Below are 21,630 nucleotides of genomic sequence, written 5' to 3'. Positions count from 1 at the left end.
TCAAAAGGCCAGCACCCCAGGAGGCAGTTGGAAGAGGCAAGCAGAGACTTGGGGGGAGGAGGAAGCTGGGGAGGCTTAGAGGTGGGGTTGCTGTTGAACTAAGAGGCCCCAGTTCCAAGCCTAGTTCCGCTCCACCACACTGGCTAGAGTTTATCTTGAAAAGCCCACCCAGCCAGGGAGCAGAGGGGCAGACAAAAATCCGAGCATCAAAGCTGGGCCCGAGGTTTCCCGCCAAACGAAGAGCAGCAGGAAATGTGTCCTCCAGTTGAAAGGCCCCCAAAACCTCGTGGGTCTGAGCTCCTTAAGGCTTCAGAGAACTGGGTCGAGTGGCTGGGAGACGTCTGGATGCCATCCAGACCCCTGGCTAGCGCTGCTCCGCTGTCCATTTGACTCATGTCGGGGGAAGAGAGAAGAGAAAACGGAGGCAGGGAGGGGAAGCCACGCAGCTGTTCCTGAGCTGGGGGCCTCGGAAATTTGAGCCGAGCCACAGGCAGCCGGCAGGCAGGAGAGGGCCTCTTGGAAGCCTACTTCTGAGGCTCTGGCCCAGCCTTGCCAGCAGCCTCGGGATTAGCTCAGCAGCCTTCTCTGAGCTCTGAACATCTGCAGCCTAGAGTCCACTTCCTTCTTTCCCAGCCCCATGGGGCAGCCCCCTGGAATGGGGACTGGGGGGGCAGACAGCTGCGACCTGGAAAAGGGAGGGTGGGGGGGGGCCTGGCTGGTCTAAGACTTGGTTTAGGGCACAGCAGTGGTATAGGAATCACCCGGGGCCTCATTCCAGAAATGCTTTCCCCTTTCCCCATCTTGGGAGCCTGAAGGAGAAGGAGGTGAGGGGGAAAGGAAGGGAAATAGTATCTGCACAGACCCACTGGACACCAGGGGGATTCTGGGTACTTTACCTGATACTTAAAACTATGTCAAGGTCGGTCTTGTTATTTCTGTCCTTCGTTTGAGAAAAAGGCTCAGAGAGGTTAAGTAACTTGCCCACAGTAACCCAGTTAAGTTAGTAGCAAAGTCCAGATTAAAAGCCAGGTCAGTCTAATTCTAAATCCTGAGCCTTCTCTTTATCCAGGGCCCAAAGAATTAGGACCAGGCAGGTGGGAACAGAATCGGCGGCTGGGACTACCTTATCTACCTGATGAAGGCCCAGTGGAACCATTGGCTGCAACACTAGGGGAGGGCACTGAGGACGAGGGAGGAGGCAACAGGCTTTGCCAATTGCTCCTGGACTATTGTGCCCAGTTCTCACATCGTGATGTGTCCAGAGGAAAAGAGCAGGTAGGTAAGAAGTCCGCTCACCAAGTCATGGGAGGCTCAGCTGAAAAAACTGGGGCTACATAACTTAGCCAAGACTTGGGGGAGGCTGGGTTGTTGCTGGCCCCGAGCAGATTGACTTGCTCTGTGGGACCCAGTCAGCCAGGATAGGCGAGGCATTGCTGCTGTAACGAACAATCCCCAAATCTCAGGCTTACCCAGCTAAGACTTATTTCTTGCACCCAGCACAGATCAGGGCAGTTTTGAGGGGGGGGGGGCTCTGCTCGTCCTGGTCACTTGGAGGGGGGTCCAAGCCAAGTGGGTTTTCCTCCAGACAGACATGAGCCCCCCAAACCCTGCAGCATAGGAATGTGGTGAACTTTACACTGGCTTTTAAAGTGTCTGTTCACATTTCCTTGGTTAGAGGAAGTCATGTGGGAATACCTAATTTCAGGAGGCCAGGAAGTACAATCCTACCCAGTGCCCAAGAGCAGGTGGAAATGTTTGACGGGCAGCACCAACAACTATCTCAGGCCCCAAAGGGGTGACTGAGTGTGGGTGGATGTACTCAGAAGTCAACTTTAAGTTCATTTAGGCATGATCTTCCTGGGAAAATAGTGAGTACCCGCCAATAGATGTGTGCAAACCAAGGCAGGATAGGTGCCCTGCAGGAAGGCGGGGGAAGAGACTCCCCTGTCACTGCAGTGATGGGAGGTGGCCAGTGTGGCAGTAAAGAGCAGTAGTGGTTGAGGCCTAGGGCTCTGAAGCCAGAGGTTCCTGATTTCAAATCCCGTTCTGTCTTACTAACTGTGTCACTTTGTGCAGATCACCTAACATCTCTGGACTCCAGTCCACTCCTCTGTTACGTGGGGGCATAATAACTCCATAGATTGTGGTGAAGGTTAAATGAGATAATATATGTAAAGCCTGTAGCACACCACACCTGGCACATGGGAAGCTCTAATCAAGTCAGCTGCTTTTACTGTTAAGTTCATTTTCCCCCCGAGATCCTATGACCCACTGCTCGAGGAATCTTTGGCAGTGTACTTTCTGGGCCTGTCACGTCCCTAAGACATTAGTCAGTGGCCAGGGCAGGGTTGGGAGGGTTCTGTGTGCTGGCTGAGCAGGCTGATCTTTCTCCACTACTGTCATGTGGTCTATGGAGGTAGGGTGCTTTCTGGAGCCTTCTCTAACCCACCCCTCCTCCTGCCTCCAAGCCTGACTGCAAAGCATTTACTCTCTTCAGTTCATCCCCCAATCTGCCCTGATAACCACTGAGCTAATGTATGTCTCCATGAGTTTGCCTTTTCCACAATGTCATATAAATGAGCCTGACAATAGGTAGCCTTTCTGCTGTCTCTTTAAAAAATTTTTTTTCATGTTTATTTATTTTGAGAGAGAGAGAGAGAGAGAGAGAGAGAGAGAGAGAGAGAATGTGTGCACATGAGTGGAGGAGGGGCAGAGAGAGAGGGAGAGAGAATCCCAAGCAGGTTCTGTGCTGTCAGAGCAAGCCCCCTGTGGGGCTGAAACCCACAAATTGGGAGGTCGTGACCTGAGCCGAAACCAAGAGTTTGAGGCTCAACTGATTGAGTCACCCAGGCGCCCCTCTGCTGTCTCTTAATTAATCTACTTTATTGAAGTTGAGTCCTAATGGATGGGAGATTTCTGACTCCCCTCCCCCATCTCCCTGGCCAGCTATATCGCTGGTATTTGTCCCTCGGTTGCTGTCTTTGTACCTCTAACCGCAGTCCATAGACCTTCAGCTGTCGACAGTATCCCTAAGGCTCCCCGCTTCATGAGACAAAGCTATCAGTGTTTGCATAAGCTTGAAAACGACCGTTGTAGAGACATCAGGAAGAGGTGTAGCCAAGGGAGATCGTGCGTTTCAGAAATGAGCACTGCAGGAGCGTAGAAAGGAGGAGGAAGTCAGGAGAGGCTTCCTGGAAGAAGCAAGGTTTGAGGGGAGCCTTGTCCGCTTACTTTTCCGGGGGCTGCTGCGGGTGCTCTCTGGGTCTGTGAGCCCTGACCTGCAGTACCCGATCACAGACACCAGGGGGGAGACGAGTGGCTTTGCTGGGACCTCCTCTGCTCTACGGAAGGTAGGCAGCTCAGCTCTCCCCACCCCCATCCCTTAAAGCAGGGGGAGGTGGAGTGACCGCAGGCTCTCAGCTCTCAGCCCTTTACCCCGACAGAGGCTTGAATCCGTGACTGCCGTCTGAGCTGTAGTTTCCAGGCCCTCTGAGCATTGATACTGTCTCATCTGTACTCCCAGTTCTCCAAGTGTGGTCACTAGAACCCTCACGTGGGCATCAGCTTGTTAGACGTAGACTCCTGGGCCCTGCTCCCCAGCTCTCATCAAGAGATGGGGCCCGGGAATCTGCATGTTTAGTATTCAGCCCACCTTCCTCGTACACAGGAAAGACCGAGCACCTCAGTCAGGCTTGTCGTGATCTTAGCCCGTCAAGCCTCTTCGTGTTTTCTCCCTAGTTTCCGCAGCAGTTTCTAAATAAAGGGTCCACGACTGGGGGAACATGGAATATTTGAAACCTGGAGATTCACAGGTCATACCACCATGTTAAAAGCTCTGTGGTAAAGAAGACTGCGTGACTTTGTTAAACGTAGCATTCCCCAAATTAACCTACCCTCAGGCCAGACCCGACTCTTGCCTCCGTAGTCCCTGTGGACATCATGCACTTTGCCACTTCTATACCTCCCCTTAACTCTCACCTGGACACACAGCCTTCAACTGACTCCTCCTTCCCCAGGAAGGCCTCCCAGATCTCTAACACTGCCCACCCCCACCCCCAGGGCTGGGGCGTCTGAGAGCTCTGGCAAATAACTCCACTTTATATCTTCTCTTTTGTCACTTCCTAGATGCTCTGCTGTGCCTATCTTAGTATAACAAAACTTATCCCCTCCATTCTTGGGGAGAAGTACAGGCACAGGACCTCCTGGAGGACATCTTCCAAGAGAGGAAAAGACCAGGCTCATTCCAGTCCTGCACAAGACGAGCCCATTCTGTAGCCAAAGCCCCAGCATGCTGGCCCCCGGTCCCTTCCCAGTTCACCATCTCAACAATCAAGGCTGCCTTGCCTCACTCGCCCCTGCCCTGGGCTGGCCTCCAGAACAGCGAAGGTAACCGCTCGGAGAGGACCTAAGGGCATTGCCCCGGAAGTCGGAGACCGCCAGGATTCCCATTCTCCACCCATTTATTTAGCCCGGTTGCTCCTGGCTTTTGGATTTCGAGGGCCTATAAGCAAACCCACCCCCACGTTTCCAATCTAGAAGACTATATGAGGTTCCTAACTTATTATTTCCAAGAAACCCATTAAAATATTATCTGACCTGCACTTCGGTTTTCTCAAAAATGTTCCTGGAGCCTTTACATGGGAATCACTCATCATTTAAAAAAAAAAAAAAACATTTTTTAATCGTTATTTATTTTTGAGAGAGAGAGACAGAGCACAAGCAGGGAAGTGGCGGGGGGGGAGGGCGGCTGGGACACAGAATCTGAAACAGGTGTCAGCACAGCCCGATGCAGGGCTCGAACCCATGAGCTGTGAGGTCATGACCTGATGCTTAAGTCAGATGCTTAACTGAGCCATCCAGGTGCCCCGGAAATCACTCATCATTTAATAAAATGATCAAATACAAATTTTAAGGGGGCAACTGGGTGGCTCAGTCCATTAAGTGTTTGACTTCGGCTCAGTCACATGTTTACTGTAAATGTTGAAATGGGCCTTGAGCCTGTGGGCAGTTGGAGACACCGCCCTTTGGGCCGCGTGGTTAGATGCTGAAGGTTGGGAACCTGCATGGTGGGTGGAAGGAAGGGAGGAGTTGTAGTAAAATGCTTTCTTAGAGATAAGCCCAAAGAAGGTCATGATACAGCGATCCTATTTCTGAACAGCTGACCCAGGAAGCAACAGGCTGCCTGACAGTCAGAGACCTTGGAAAGAAGAGCGCGTGGAAAGAAGAGTGGCAAGAAATTACAGAGAGATCCTTTTAAACTGGACAGAGGAAAGATGTTCTCGGAATCAGAGATGCCCAAATATAGAAAGTGAGGTTCTCATTACTGCACACAGATGTTGAATCACCATTAGCCTGGGAGGTGATGGAGAGGATTACTACATTTGAGTAAAAATAAGGAAATTAAGTAGAAATAATGAAAGTCATTTTACGTTTATAGTACTTGACATTTATTAAGTTGTTTTGAAGGGGCCCCTGGGTGGCTCAGTCAAAAGAGCGTGCAATGCTTGATCTTGGGGGTGTGAGTTTGAGCCCCATGTTGGGTGTGGAGCCTACAAAAAAAAATAATAAAATTTAAAAAATAAAATTAAAACATAGTAAGTTTATTGGGGTGCCTGGCTGGCTCAGTCAGAAGAGCGTGAGAATCTTGATTTCCGGGTCATGAGTTTGAGCCACGTGTTGGGTGTAGAGATTGCTTACACTTAAAGAAAAAAATCAAGTTTAAAAAAAACAAAAGTTGTTTTGGTACAACTGAATTAAAAAAATTTTTTTTAATGTTGTATTTATTTTTGAGAGAGAGAGAGAGAGAGAGACAGAGAATGAGTGGGGGAGGGGCAGAGAAAGAGGGAGACACACAGAATCTGAAACAGGCTCCAGGCTCTGAGCTGTCAGCACAGAGCCCGATGCGGGGCTCGAACTTGGAAACAACGAGATCGTGATATGAGCCAAAGTCAGACGCTCAACCAACTGAGCCACCCAGGTGCCCCGGTACAACTGAACTTTTAAATAGTTTTGGGAGGTAGATAAAAATCATTCTGATTTCAGGTTCAAGATAGCAGATTGAGGACACACAGCACTGACCAAAACAGATAAAAATGCCTGCCTGGTGGAGCTTACAATCTAGAAATTCCATAGATTTTATATTATCCTTGTGATACTAGAACTTAGGGATAGGACAAAATAAGACAATGCAAGGAAGGGGGCACCTGGGTGGCTCAGTGGGTTAAGTATCTGACTCTTGATTTCAACTCGGGTCATGATCTTGTGGTTTGTGGGATCGCGCCTCACGTCTGGCTCTGCGCGGACAGTGTGGCACCTGCCTGGGATTCTTTCTCTCCCTCTCTCCATCTCTGCTCCTCCCCCACTCACGCTCTCTCCCTCTCTCTCTCAAAATAAATACATAAACACTAAAAAAAAAAAAAAAAAAAAGGCAATGCAAGGAAGAAAGGCAATTATCAACTCCAGGGAAAAAAGGCAAGAAAAACAATAGAGGCAATGTAATTATAGCATACTTTTGATTCCATAATAAATGATATTAATACAGTCATAACAATATAAATGCTATTTTTTATTTTTTATTTTTATTTAAAAAAATTTTTTTTTCAACGTTTATTTATTTTTGGGACAGAGAGAGACAGAGCATGAACGGGGGAGGGGCAGAGAGAGAGGGAGACACAGAATCGGAAACAGGCTCCAGGCTCTGAGCCATCAGCCCAGAGCCCGACGCGGGGCTCGAACTCACGGACTGCGAGATCGTGACCTGGCTGAAGTCGGACGCTTAACCGACTGCGCCACCCAGGCGCCCCTATTTTTGATTTTTTAAAACAACTTGTAGACGATGCATAGAAACTTAGTGATGATTAAAGACAGATACTAGTGTTAATCATCTTGACAATATAAAAAAATACATGTAGAGTCCATGGAAGACTGGAGTTGTGGGGGACAACGAAATAAAAACCAGAGGAGTTAATAGTCAAATTCTCCGAGTTGTTGAGCTACTGAATAAAGTTGAGAAAACAAGAAATAGAAGTAGGTACAATGTTTCAATGTTCAAATGTAACCACTAGAAGACAGAATTAGATGATGATGATAGATAAATAGATGAGAGATAGATAGATAGATAGATAGATAGATAGATAGATAGATAGAACAAACAGAGAAGAAGGACAAAGGAGGGAGTTTCTGTGAACCAAATTCTTTTTTATCACACCATGAAGTCATTAGACTACCTAAAGTTGGCAAAGCAAGAAACAGATCCATAAACATTTGATTTAGATTTTTAGAGGCTAACCACCTAAATAAACAAAAACATAAATGATTAAAAGAGTTTGCCTTGGGGAGGTAAGTCAGAGGGAGGGAGGACTGGACCAAGAGACTTGTTTTTTATCACACACATGTATGTAACATCTCTTTTTTTTTTTTTAAGAACACAATGTAATATATTCTTTTCATATTTTTTTTTAAATTCAAAACTACCCTCGTCATTAAAAAGGTGAAGAAACTGAGGTTCTGAAGAGGAGGTGACTTTCCTTAGGTGATAACACTAGGAAGGACCAGGAATGGAGGCCATATTTCATGACACCCGGTCCTCTGAGCTATATGGGGCTGTTCCAAGCAAGAGTTCTTCCTCACCCTGCCTCTATGATTCACCATCCATGCAGGCCACTATGCCTTTGCACCTGCTCTTTTCTCTGCCTGGGGTGTGCCTCCCAGCTTCTTGCCTTGGCATGTGCCTGTTCATATTCCATAACCCAGCGCCATGTCAATTCCTTCGAGACTATGACTCTCTCTTTTCCTGTACTGTCCCTGACTCTACCATAATGTTTATTTCTGATCCCACTGGATCATAAATATTTGGTTACCCATATGTCTGCCCATCTTACCGTCTCATTTGCTAGACTGAGGATCCCTCAAGGCAGAGGTTTGTGCCTGATTCAACGCTGCACCCTGAGCTCCCACCCCAGTGCCTGCCACAGGGCATTCAAAAGTGTTTGGGGAATTTCTGAATGGGTGGAGCACACGAGTTTCTGCCTCGAAGATTCTGGGCTGGTGGCCCAAGGCCCAAAGCCTGGCCACAGGCCTGACAGCTGTGCAGGAGTCTCCTCCTTCAGGTTCAAACTCATCCCTAAATGACTCCCCCACCCCCAACCATCATATGCTGTCACCCTCCTGTTTTCTTGTTCTTCTCTGACATCGCAAGGTTTATCTGCAAATCTCAGCACTCCCGAAAGGCATGCTTGAAGAGCCAAGTGGAGCCCTCCATCTGGATTGAATTAAATCACTGACAGAGTTATGTTCCCAAGTCAGCAGGGGCTGGAGGAAGGCTTTGGGGAAGGGACCAGACCTTGACTCCTTAGAGGAACTACCTCAGAAGAAAAATAACATGCTGGTAAGAGCTGCCCAAAGGGGTGGGAACAGGGAGATGCACGGACTGAGTTTCTCTCACTAGACGTGTATCTCCAGGCGGGATCTCGGTGCCTCTGGGCTGCTCATGTATCACCTATATCCTACAAGAGGTGATGCATGCTTTGTGGTTGGGGCATGTGGTGTGGTGTGGGGAGATTCATTGAGGAAAAGCACGAGGAGGTGTCTGGAACCGTGCTGGGTCAGCGGTGCTCAGTCTATGTATGAGCTTTCTCCTCCCTCTCCAGTTCTTTTTCTATTTTTCTCTTTTTTCCTGTTTTTATTTTTATCACCGTTATCCATGGACATAGTCAAGGAAGCCAATTGTTCTTTTGCTACAACAAAAACAGCTTTCCCACCCTGCCCTCACTATTTATTTTTCTCCCAAAGCAATGACTTCCAACTCTTTTTAACAGTTCTTTCCCGTTCTTCTTAACAATATGGTATTCACTTCCATATTTCAAAATAACTTGCTCGCATTGATACTTTCTAAATGCACCTGCTGAAGGACATCTTGATTGCTTCTAGTTTGGGGCAATTATGAATAAAGTTGCTGTAAACATTCACGTGTAGGTTTTGTGTGGACACAGGTGTTCAACCTATTTGGGTGAATACAAGGAGCATGATTTCTGGATTGTGTGGTCGGCTGTGGTTGGCTTTGTTAAGAAACTTCCAGACTGCGTTCCAAAGTGGCTGCGTCGCTTCTCATTCGCACCAGCAATGAACGAGCATTCCTGTTGCTCCCCAGGCTCGCCAGCACTTGGTGTTGTCAGTGTTTTGGATTTTAGCCATTCTAATAACCGAGTAGTGCGTCTCGTTATTTTCATTTATAATTCCTAATAGCACGTGATGTGGAGTATCCTCTCTTATGCTTACTCGACCTCTGTATATCTTCTTTGAGAAGGAATCTGTTCAGATATTTTGCCTATTTTTTAATTGGGTTGTTTGTTTTCTTACTGTTCAGTTTTAAGACTTCTTTGTAGACTTCTTGGTATATATATATATATATATATTTTTTTTTTAATTTTTTAATGTTTATTTATTTTTGAGAGAGAGAGAGAGAGAGAGAGACAGACAGAGTGTGAGTGGGGGAGGGGCAGAGAGAGAGGGAGACACAGGATCGGAAGCAGGCTCCAGGCTCCGAGCTGTCAGCACAGAGCCCCACGGGGGGCTCGAACTCATGAACTGCAAGATCATGACCTAAGTCGAAGTTGGTCACTCAACCGACTGAGCCACCCAGGCGCCCCAAGACTCCTTTGTGTATTTTAGATACAAGGCTTTAGCCATGTGTGTTTTGGAAATATTTTCTCTCATCTTGGGCATGTCTTTTCATTCTCCTTGTGTACTGAACTTTTGTTCTGACTCCAGGTTTAATTTCTAAGGGCTCATTTTTGTTCTCTGGATATTTTTCTTATGGTTCCTCTTTTTGTTTCATGTATGCCATACTCCTTCCGATCTCTCTGAAGATATTCAGGGCCATTTTTCCTGATGCTCTCCTCTCCCTACACAGCCTCTGTATCTTCCAGGTTGCGTTTGCTTCTTTGGAGAGGCTTTCCTCAAAAGATAAGAGATTCTTGGCTGTCTTCTTGTCTGAGGAGGACCCCCACATCTTCACTGGATGCTGTGCGCTTGTATACGTGTGTGCACGTGTGTGCGGGCATGTGTGTGCGGGTGTCTTTGGGGAGTGCTGCTTGGTGACTATGAACTTCTCTCTAGGCAATCGGGCCAGACATTTTGTCAGGGAGTGCCTACACCATCTGGGTCTGGGTCTGATAAGCCTCGCTGCTGATGCTTTGAGATCTGAGTTGGGGAAGAGGACTGGAGGTTTCAACATCTATTAAGTAAACTTACCTTTAATCCCATTTTGATACTCCATACCCATCCATGCTGCTGTCCTCTTGTCTGGATGTTCTCGTTTTATTGTCTCCAGAAAATGAAGCCTCAGCCTTCTGCTGAGGTGGAGAACAGACCATCCCCAACCTGTGTAGTGAGGGAGGGAATGTATCTTGGGGTTAAACTTCTTAGAGATTGTGTGTGTGTGTAATAGAGTTCGTTCCAAAGGGAAAATTCCATTTCAATGTTTCCTTTAAAAATTTTTTTTCTTTTTTATTCATTTTAGAGAGACAGCACGTGAGTGGGGGAGAGGGGCAGAGGAAGAGAGAGAGAGAGAGAGAGAGAGAGAGAGAGAGAGAGAGAATCTTAAGCAGGATCCATGCTCAGCATGGAGACCATCACAGGGATCGATCCCAGGACCCTGGGATCATGACCTGAGCCAAAATCAAGCGCTGGATGTTCAACTGACTGAGCCACCCAAGTGCCCCTTCCCCAGTGTTTTCTATTCTACAAGAATAGCATCTAACATCTTTTTATAGTGTTTGTGGACTTAAATTTTATAAAAATTTTTAAAAATGTTTATTTAATTTTGACAGAAAGAGAGACAGAACATAAGTGGGGAAGGGGCAGAGAGAGAGGGAGACACAGACTTGGAAGCAGGCTCCAGGCTCTGAGCTGTCAGCATAGAGCCTCATGTGGGGCTTGAACTCACAGACCACGAGACCATGTCCTGAGCCGAAGTCGGACGCTCAACCGACTGAGCCACCCAGGCGCCCCATGTGGACTTAAATTTTAAAATCAGAAGTGATGATAAAGGAGTATATGTACTTGACATTAATTTTTAATAACTCCTTTAAATTTTTTTTTAACATTTATTTATTTTTTTTTTTTTATTTTTTTTTTTTTAAAAATTTTTTTTTCAACGTTTATTTATTTTTGGGACAGAGAGAGACAGAGCATGAACGGGCGAGGGGCAGAGAGAGAGGGAGACACAGAATCGGAAACAGGCTCCAGGCTCTGAGCCATCAGCCCAGAGCCCGACGCGGGGCTCGAACTCACCGACCGCGAGATCGTGACCTGGCTGAAGTCGGACGCTTAACCGACTGCGCCACCCAGGCGCCCCAACATTTATTTATTTTTGAGAGACAGAGTGGGACAGAGCACAAGTAGAGGAGGGGCAGAGAGAGAGAGAGGGAGACATAGAATCCAAAGCCAGCACAGAGCCCCATGTGGGGCTCGAACTCTTGAACCGTGAGATCATGAGCTGATTCAAAGTCTGATGTTAACTGACTGAGCCACCCAGGTGCCCCTAATAACTCCCTTTTAATAACAATATGATGGAATTATTTCTGTCATTCCAAGATAAGACTTTACTAAAAATGTATCCTTTTCTGTCATATGTTCATCCAAAAATCCAGTTTGTGTTACCCTTGGTCTGTACTTACAATGAATGAACTTGAACAAAACGCTCCTATCAGAAAACATTTCTATAGTTTTTCGTTGAGTCGATTCTTGGAATATTCCGGGTTCTAGCTAACATTATCTAGCATTTATTGTTTCGGTGGATTTTAAAAAAAGAAACTTTCTGTTTAGCAGTCGCTTCGCCTTGGTCTCCTTTTGGCTGTAACTGTTCTCAGACTTTCCTTGGTTTTGATTATCTTGACAATTTTGAGGCGTACTGGTCAGGTATTTTGTAGACTGTCCTTCAACTGGGATTCTTCTGCTGTCTTTCTATTGACTAGAAAGGAATTATGAGAGAAAGACCACAGAAACACAGCGCCATTTTCATCATGTTTTATCCGGATCACATAGTATCAACACGGCTTATCACTGATGGTGTTAACTTTGCTCACCTGGCTGAGGTGCTCTTGGTCAGGTTTCTCCACCCTAAAGTGGCTCTTTCCACCTCCTCCCATCCCCCATGCTGTGATCTTCGGAAGGAAGTCACCGTGCACAACCCGTATTTAAGAACTGGGGAGTTATTGTCCACCTCCACGAGGGCAGATTTCGACATCAACTGTTTGGAACTCTTCGGTACAGGAGATTTGACTATTCTCTGTTTATTTAGCCATTTATAGCAGTATGGACCCATGGGCTTTTATTTTATACCTTGAGTTGTAATCCAGTACTGCTTTATTTAGTTGGACAAATCGTTCCAGCTTTGGCTATTAGGAGCTCTTTCACCTGGTTCCTGTGCCCCCATCACTGCGTGTGTGTGTGTGTGTGTGTGTGTGTGTGTAAGAGAGAGAGAGAGAGAGGGAACACTTACTTTTTAGCACTACAAGATGCTCCTGGCTCATCTGTGTTATTTCCTGCCCCAGTTGTAGAATCAGCCATTTCTCTGAAAAGTCCTTGTTCCTTTTACTGGACAGTGTTAGAGACCAGGATCTGGGCACTGGGTGTGTGCATGGATGTTGGGATGTTGTTGCTCCCAGGTCTGCTCCGCTGATAGAGTAACAAAACCCATCCGTGTGTATACGATGCCATGTGTAGATACATACCTATAAAATATTTCTCTAGGTAGCCATCTGTATGATATCTACAGAAGCTAAATATCCATTCACACTGCTGTTTCCCACTCAGATCCATTAAGAAATGGATCATTCTAAATACTTTTTAAACATGTATTTATTTTTGAGAGACAGAGAGAGCATGAGCGGGGGAGGGGCAGAGAGAGAGAGGGAGGCACAGAATCCGAAACAGGCTCCGGGCTCTGAGCTGTCAGCACAGAGCCCAACGCGGGGCTTGAACCCATGAACTGTGAGATCATGACCTGAGCTGAAATTGGACCCTTAACCGACTGATCCACCCAGGCGCCCGAAGAAATGGATCATTCTAGACTCTTCTCCCTGCGTATTTGTAACCTCCTCCTCCGGCAGCGAGAAGCCAGTCTCCATCCATCTACCTCAGCACTCAAGTCCGTGTAAGGAACTGTGAGATTGTTTGCCTGTGCTCCAGTGCGGAGGGCTTCGGGCACGACTAGAGCACAGTGATTACGTATGGCTCCTTTTGTCTTTATGTTCTGTCATTTCCAGAATTACTTAGGTCAGCACCTTTGGCCCAACCCCTTCAGTCAGGTTCGTTCATGCATGTGTAATGCAGTGAGATCGTTTCGTCACATTCTGCATTCCGTCCCGGGATCTGATGACCTCCTAGATGATTTTTTTAAAAATCTGCATATGTTAACGTTCATTCCTCGTGTGAATGAGTTTCATGGGTTTTGACAAATCCACCACTACAGGATCATACCGACTAGTTTCACAACCCTAGGAGCCCCCCTCCCCTAAGCTCCCCCCGCCCACTTTACCTATTGAGCCCTCCCCAACTCTCTGCAGTCACTGGCCTTTTTACTTCTTCTAGAGTTGTGTTTTTTCTCCAAGATGCCATCTATTTGGAATCACACAGTATGAGGCCTTTTCAGACTGGCTTCTTGCCCTTGGCAGTGTGCGTTTAAGTTTCCACATGTCCTTTCCGTGCTTCATAGCTCCTTTCTTTTCATCACTGAATAATATTCAATCATGTGGATACACCATTTTGTTTGCTTGGTTATCCATTCACCTATGGGAGGGCATCTCGGTGGCTTCCGGTCCAGGACGATTACGAGCAAAGCTGCTGTAGACGTTTGCACCCAGAGTTTTGTGTGGGCATCCGATTTTCAAATCGGCTGGGTCATTCAACAGACCCGTGACCAATCATTCTTCCTTTTGGCTCCACCTTCACACCCACTTCCAGAGGAAAGCGAAGCTGCCTGTTCTCAAGCTTCTGGGGGTTCCGCGGTATAAACCCACTTGCTTTGGGGCTCTCTACCTGCCCACGTTATCACTCAGCTTTTCGCTGGTGTCCTAAGCCTGTGACACTCTTCCATCAGCTTTCCAGCCCACACTATGATGTTGCTTCATCCCCTCTACTTCCCCCATCATTTTCGTGGGTTTCTACCTTCTCGCGATCCGATCGCTGTCATTTTAGTGCGAGGGAGTGAAAGCTAGTGTCAGCGTCCAGCGCACCACCTACAACCGGCAGGCGTTCCCCTCTTCTCTCCAAGCCTCCCATTGGATCTCCCTGGGCATTGAGTGGGTGGAACCCATATTTGTCAAGTCATGGCTGCTACCAACTCAGTTACCGGAGAAGACCCCTCTGCTCCAAATCTGTCTCCCAGGGCCTGTCCCCCTGAGGGCCTCAGTCCCAGCCACCACCCTGGCTGATCTCTGCCTTGGGGCTTTGAAGGCCCACACGTGTGGAGAAGGGCGGTGGCTGGCTTAGCATTCTGAGCCGGAGGCCTCAGAGCAAGGTCTCGTCTGGAGAAATGACACCAGTGTGGGACAGCAGGGAAGGGACAAAGAAAGCAAGAGCCCCCTGGACACTAAACATCTTGTGCTCTCTGTTTGGCACATCCTCCCTCCTCTCCACAACAAGCAGTGTCTTGCAGTAAGCCTTCTGGGGATGTGACCGAAGTGGTGAGGTTCAGGGTTATGGTCAACAAATTGAATGGTCATTGAATGGAATCACCTCCCTCTGCCCATCCTCTAGTAACCTTGCCCTTATCTCTTTTCGCTCTACCTGGAGTACCTTCTCCCTGGAGAGTCGTTCTACTCCGTGTCCTCATTCACAGCCCGCACTGTTTCCTGAGGACACCCCCGAGTGGTAGCTCCAGCCACAGTCCCCTTCCTACAGTCTAGCCGAGCGGCGATGGCTTGCCCTGAGTGTGCCACAGGTATCGTAGGTGCGTGTGCTCTGCACCACACTGTCCCTTTTCAGATCTGAGCCCATCATCTGTTTGCGTTTCTGAAGGATCCCTCCAAGTTTCTGGTTCACTTGTATATTGTCCTTTTGTTTCTGAGAACTGGTTGGTGTTTCTTGGTTAGCTTTGAAATGTCTTTGCTATGATTTTTTCGGTCTTTGGTGGGGCAAGACAGCTGTGTGACTTGAAATTGAAAGAACACATTCCTTCTTTCCCGGAGACACCTTCATTTTGGAAGGGGCTCGTGTGTTCCTTCAGCCCCTCAGCCGTCATAAGGCGAGTGAAAGTCCGCCTTCTTTGGAAAAGGAGGTTTCCCGGCCTCTTACGACAGCGCAGTTCAGGGTCTCACAAACACGTACGAGTTTTTCCTGGAGCTTGGTTTAACTTCCACTTTTTCTCCTGCACCATTAGCTCATCTCTCAGTGGGGTTAAATACAGTTTCCCGGCTCTCTGGTTTCCCCTTTGGAAAATACACAGGAGGTTCTGTTCCCATGGGAAGATATGGGATGAAAATCTGGTTCCTAGGATGACTCCACAGCTATTTCACCAATGACCAGGGGCTTATGCAATGTTCTCACTGTCCCCAGGCCTGTGCCAGTAAATCTGCAGTGTCTGTGGGATAGAAACTCCCAGTCCTGTCATGAAAGCCACTCAGTGTGACCCTTATTTGGGGGCTGCAGTTGGTGGAGCACCGAGGTGAGGAGCGGAGGCTCTGAAGCCAGAGTGCCTGTGTTCCCGTCCGACTCTGCCAGTGCACTTGCTGTGAGACTTCGGGCAAGTTACCCAACCTCTCTGTGCCTCTGTTTCCTTCTCTGGAGAATGGTAAGTGATGGTCATCATGGCGTGTGCCTCTTGGGCTTTCATGACGATTAACCTAATTAGTAAGTGACAAGGGCTTAGAATAGTGCTCAGAAAGTGGTCTGCAGCTGTCCCCTACTCTCCTTACCTCCTGTGTGTCCCAAGATAGAGCCTTCTCTCCAGTCAGACCGGACCACTCCCGGTTTCCGTCCCAACCCTGACCTTCTGTGCGTGCGCCGTAGAGTCTTCAAGGGCTTTAAGATTAAATCCTACTCTTCCTTCTCCTTTCTCTCTTTCTCCTTCTATTATCAGTGATAACTACTGTTCATTGAATATTTGCTACATATTGGCTACTTTTCAGGTGTTATTTTTTTTCAAAACTCACCATAATCCTGAAAGGCTGGTAACACCCTCCTATTTTAAGTAATTAATTTATTGATTTATTGGTTTATTTTTTGATGTGCTCACTTACTTTAATAATACTACATTTACCATGTTAGCAACATGGAATGTAAATTCAGGTTAGATAAGAAAATGTCACAAGTGCAATAAAGCATTTCAGAGCACACCAAAATTTGTGTATAATATCTGACCAAACCACCTTGCTGATAAATCGCTAATCACTTCAGTTATAGGTAATTTGCTAACATTTATGATTCTTACGAAGAAAAATAAACAAAGTTCATACATTTAAAAAGTGTTTTTCAGGGTGCCTGTGGCTCAGTGGGTTAAGTGTCTGACTTCAGCTTAGGTCATGATCTCATAGTTTGTGGGTTTGAGCCCCAAGTTGGGCTGTATGAGGACAGCTCGGAGCCTGGAGCCTGCTTCGGGTTCTGTGTCTCCCTCGCTCTCTGCCCCTCCTCCGTTCACGCTCCCTCCCTCCCTCCCTCTCTCTCTCTATCAAAAATGAATAAACGTTAAAAACGAATTTAAAAAGTGTTTTTCATTTACCTTTGCCTTAGTACTTAAAATACACATTTCTCTTTCAAGGTGATATTGAAAATTTTTTCTAATACAACAGCAGCACAAATATAATTGTGCAATTACATAAAAAACTAAACTAGGACCCATACTTAAGTTATTCTCACGTTTACGCATGATTCTGAAATAAATACTACTTCTAAGCAGCTGTTATCAGCTTTTTAGGTTTGGTTTAAACACACACACACACACACACACACACACACACACACACACATTTTCGGTTGTGGAGAAGCTTATAATGTTATATTCCAAGCACTGCTCTGAAAGGATTCTTTAAGAGCCAACCAGCCCTAAAAACTGAAGTACGCGGTCAGTCTGCAAAACAGGCAGAAAAATGTTAAATTAAACAGGATTCCGACATAACCTCAAAAGCATGTGATGATTTGCAGCAACTGGGAGGACTTTAAGATTGGCGATTGTCCTCTTTGCACTTAAATTCAGCAGGAGAGTTTAAGAAAGTGCATGTGTTACTACTGTCACGTATATTTAAAAGCGACATGTTTCTTTTGTGCTAATTTGACTCGCCTGAATGACCTACCTAGTTAACTAGTCACTAGTAAGTTGGTCACCAAGCAAATCAAGCCTGCAGGAAAGGAAGCCAATATTTAAATTATCATGTTATTGTCTGACCCGTTCAAATGATTTACGTTTTTAATTTTTATTTTTTTTAAATGTTTTAATGTTTATTTATTTCTGAGACAGAGAGAGACAGAGCATGAGTGGGGGGGGGCAGAGAGAGGGAGACACAGAATCTGAAGCAGGCTCTAGGCTCTGAGCTGTCGGCACGGACCCTGATGCGGGGCTCGAACTCGCAAACCGTGAGATCATGACCTGAGCCGAAGTCGGTCGCTCAACCAACTGAGCCACCCAGGCGGCCCAATGTTTTAATGTTTATTTATTTTTGAGAGAGAGGAGAGAGAGACAGATCGGGGGAGGGGCAGAGAGAGAGGGAGACACAGAATCTGAAGCAGGCTCCAGGCTCTGAGCTGTCAGCACAGAGCCTGACGCGGGGCTCGAACCCACCAACCGGGAGACCATGATCCGAGCCGAAGTCGGACGCCCAGCCGACTGGGCCACCCAGGCGCCCCTCAAATGAGTTATTTTCAACATAAACATATAAATGCCACATGAGATGTCTCAAGCAAGCACCACCAATGAAATCAAGACAGAGTCTCTTCTTCTAAGGCTTGGGCTTTGCCCAGAATTCCTTATACATGGAATAGCCCGTCCCAAGAGTCACTACGCCGCAACCAAGCCTTGGACTGCCACATGCATGTGCATCAGATGAACAGACGTTTTAGTATTTCCCCTGCTCTTAAATTTATATAGCCCATAGCAACAACTTTAGCAACCCCGCCATTCCAGTGGGACAAACAGTGCCTTTCTAGCTTTCTCGGAGAAGTTTAGATTTTAGGTCCCTGATCTTCATCATATGAAGAAAGAGAAACATCTGTGCCGGTTGACGAGGTGACTGAAGAATCTTCCTAGAATGACAGGACCTCTCAGAGCTCCAACCGGTTTCTGACTCTTGCCCGCGCACGGCCTCCAAGCCTGCTTCTCCTCCAGCACCCTCCTGTTTTACAGACGAAGAAGCAAGCCTTGCAGAGGACAAGGGAGTGGCTGTGCTATGTGGCCGAGCTGAGAGGCCCATGTGGCTCTGTCCTCCACGGCACGCTCTTTCCATCTCATCCGGCATTCCCTGTCCACCATCCCCACCTGCGAGGCTGTGCCTGGGGCTCTCCATGTTGTGAATTATGTAGGTCACGACGCTCTTGGGTGCAAACGACAGAAACCCCAACTCCAGCCGGTTTAAACTAGAAAGAAAATGTGCAGGTCACAGAAATGAAATGTCTAGAGGAAAGGCAGACTTCCCTCAAGGATGGATCCCACAGCTCATTGATGCCCGCAGGGACCCACTTTTCTTCGTTCTCCTGCCCCTCCTTCTTCATGGTCCTGCTCTCAAACTAACACTGGCTCTCATGAGGTCTCAGGAGGGCCGTCAGCAGCAGTCCAGGTACTTATGGGGTAGATTTCCCCCGGATCCTGAGAAGAGGGTGTAGGTTGAGGTAGTTTATTTGGGAAGTGATTCCAGGAAACTGGAGCAGGAAGATGGCAAAAGTAAGATAGGGAAGGGAAAGAACCCATAAAGGGTTTTCTAGAAAAGTAACTTTAGAGGGCTGGAGTGCAGGCCCACTGAGGAATTTGGGGGAACGGTGAAGAACCATGTACAGAGTTATCCCCGAGTGGCCCTGGTACTCCCGGCCTGCCCCGGGAGCAGGCAGAGTAGGCTCCGGCAGCCAAAAAAAGAAGCCTCAGACCCAAACCAAACCAGACCGAAACAAGCAAGAGCTGGCAACTGGGAATGGGACAGGGAGGGGACACGGGGAGGGTGCTGAGTGTATCTGTCACCCCAAGAGTGTGCTTCCTCAGACATGTCCCTGGGAGGGAGCGGTCCTTTCCACAGCTGGCACGCCGTGGTCCTGGGGTGCACTCGGGTTTGTCCTGCTGGGCCCCCATGCCCACACCTGAACCTGAACCTGCGCCCGGGAGAATACTCCAGCCTGATGGCCTTTGTCTTCACTTACTGCCCACCCGGCAACCTATCATGTGGCAAGAGATAGAGTCACGCTGATTGGCTGGGGGGAACCAGGGTCTCCCCCCTCAGGGCTGGGGAGGGGCCAGTTCCACCAGAACAGAATGGCAGCTGTTCTGGAAAGCTGGGAGGGAGGGAGGATGCTGGGGAGCAAACGACAAAGTTCATCACATGAGTATTCTCTAGAACAAAAGGAATGGAACGGAAATCAAGCTTGGAAGGGGAGGAGTAAAGAAACTTGCAAGCAAGCTCAGGGCGGGGAGAGGACTTTGAATGTCACACAGAATATTCCACCGGTGCTGCTCCTTGTCTGTCCTCCAAGGTGATATTCCATCTCAGCCCATACACTTCCAGCGATAGGGAGCCCGCTACTCACCCAGCACCCCACGTTTGTCCTAGAGACATCTCTAACCACTAGAAGACTCTCATCGTACCAGGTTGGAATCTTCCTTTCTGTGTTTTCTCTAGGGTTTCTAGGACACATCTGCTTCGTTTGCCCTAAATCTGAGTCCCACTGGGATGCGTAAACAGTTATTACATTTCCCGCAGGACTTCTCTAGAACAAGCTGACCACGGCCAGGCCTGTCACCTCCAAGGTGGTGGCCACAGAAGAGCCCCAACATCTGGAGTGGGGGGTTGGGGGAGGTCGTCAGGCAGGCATCTTGGAGACGGTTGAGCATCAGATGGGTTTCTTCTCCAGAAGTATCAACCAGTCTGCAAGTCAGCCACAGTTTACTGCTCAGAGGCAAATCAAATGGTCTCAGTCACAGGGAGGAGCCCGGGTTCCCTCATGGATGTGTTTACTCAGAGGATATGACCTCGCAGACACACAAACACTCTGCCAGCCTCCCACCCGAGCAGCTCCCACGGGAGCTCTAAAGTGCCCGGTAATGGCCACGTGCCCTGTGGCTATAGCCCCTGAGGTCTAGGCCTGTCCCATCAGGCCACATTCAGCAAGGCCCCACACCCTGCCCCTGTCCTGACCTCTCCTCACCTCAGGGGTCTGCAAAGAGAGAAGAAGCACACAGCAATGGAAAGAATCCAAGCCCGACTCAGGAGTCCTTCAAAAGATTGTGCTCCACTGGGGGCGAGTGATTTTGCCCCTCAGAACCTCAGTTTCCCTTATCTGAAAAACAGGGAAGGAACTCATTCGTGGAGGTGCTTTGGGGATGTGAACGTACCCAGAATACACTGGGTTCTTAACATACGTGTGTATTATGGAGTTTCATTGGTGAAAGCTTCCCTTGACCCTCCCCAGATTGTCAGACTCTGTGGAGATGCTTACTAATCTTTTGTTCTAGTAACACTGCAACTTTGAAGGCACCAGATGGTAACTCTTTTATCATGGAAGCATTCCTCCTGCCTTCCTCCAAGACGCCCTCATATACTGATCAGATAGGGTAGTGGTCCTATCTACTCCCAGCCTCTAACTTTTATAGACCCCATAGAAGACATCTGGGTTCTGACTTCCCGCTCTCTTCTTGGGAACTGTCCCGACCCCTTTCACATGTGTATAGAGGGAGCACCTTGCCTGATGACTACTCATCCCCTGGGTTTCCATTGACCTCCATGACCTCCTTCTCATGGAGAAGGTCATGGCCTTCTCCATGACCTAAGCTGGGCTAACCAGGCTTCTTCCCTGGGATTTATCATGTTGGAAGTGGAAGAATCTTCCTTCCTCCAACGTGTGTAGATCTGGAGCTGCTGGAAGCCACGTGGAAAGCGCCAGCCTGCAGTGAGAGAACAAAGCTGACACACAGAGAGAAGCAGAGATAAAAGACACAGTATGATTGGGTCCCTGGATCAGGTGCCCTTTAGCCCTGCCTGTCCCACCCCTTAGAGGCGTGAATCATCCTCAGAATGCCAAAGGAGAAGCCCGTTGTTTCCCAGCCTCTTCTGAGGTCCAACTGATTGGACTGTGGGTGGGCATTTGACCCCTGGGGGAATCAATCCAGAAACTGGATCGGTCCAATCTAATTGTGTCTCCTAGAATTGGAGTATAGATGGTCAGTGTCAAGATATTAGCCAGTGCTGAGCCCTGGAGGTAAATAGAGCCTTTGAGGGCAGTCATGAGGATTCTTACGTAAGCGGAGGTGAAGCTTGGGGCAGTGCTCCCAGGGAGGCTGGGAGGCAGCCTGTCTTGGTTCCCCACAGCTTTCCCTTCCTGTTTTCACTCCTCCAGAGTCCTGCACTGCCTGCTCTCAGGTAGCATCTCCCTGGAATATTTTCCCTTTTGCTCAAGCTGCTTTGATAGGGTCCCCATTCCTCCACTGTCCTGTTCTGT

The 21,630-nt window shown here is 47.9% G+C and overlaps 1 pseudogene; it reads right to left on the bottom strand.

Moving 5' to 3' along the window:
- Positions 1-17,933: 17,933 nt before the first annotated feature.
- LOC124507307 (HIG1 domain family member 1A, mitochondrial-like) lies at positions 17,934-18,702 on the bottom strand (annotated as a pseudogene).
- Between the last annotated feature and the right edge of the window lie 2,928 nt (positions 18,703-21,630).

This window comes from Lynx rufus, unplaced genomic scaffold (genome assembly GCF_022079265.1).
Source record: "Lynx rufus isolate CCGP_SWC_20201006 ecotype Redwood Valley unplaced genomic scaffold, mLynRuf1.p SCAF_11, whole genome shotgun sequence".
Taxonomy (NCBI): domain Eukaryota; kingdom Metazoa; phylum Chordata; class Mammalia; order Carnivora; family Felidae; genus Lynx; species Lynx rufus.
This window is presented reverse-complemented; position numbering and strand designations above follow the sequence as displayed.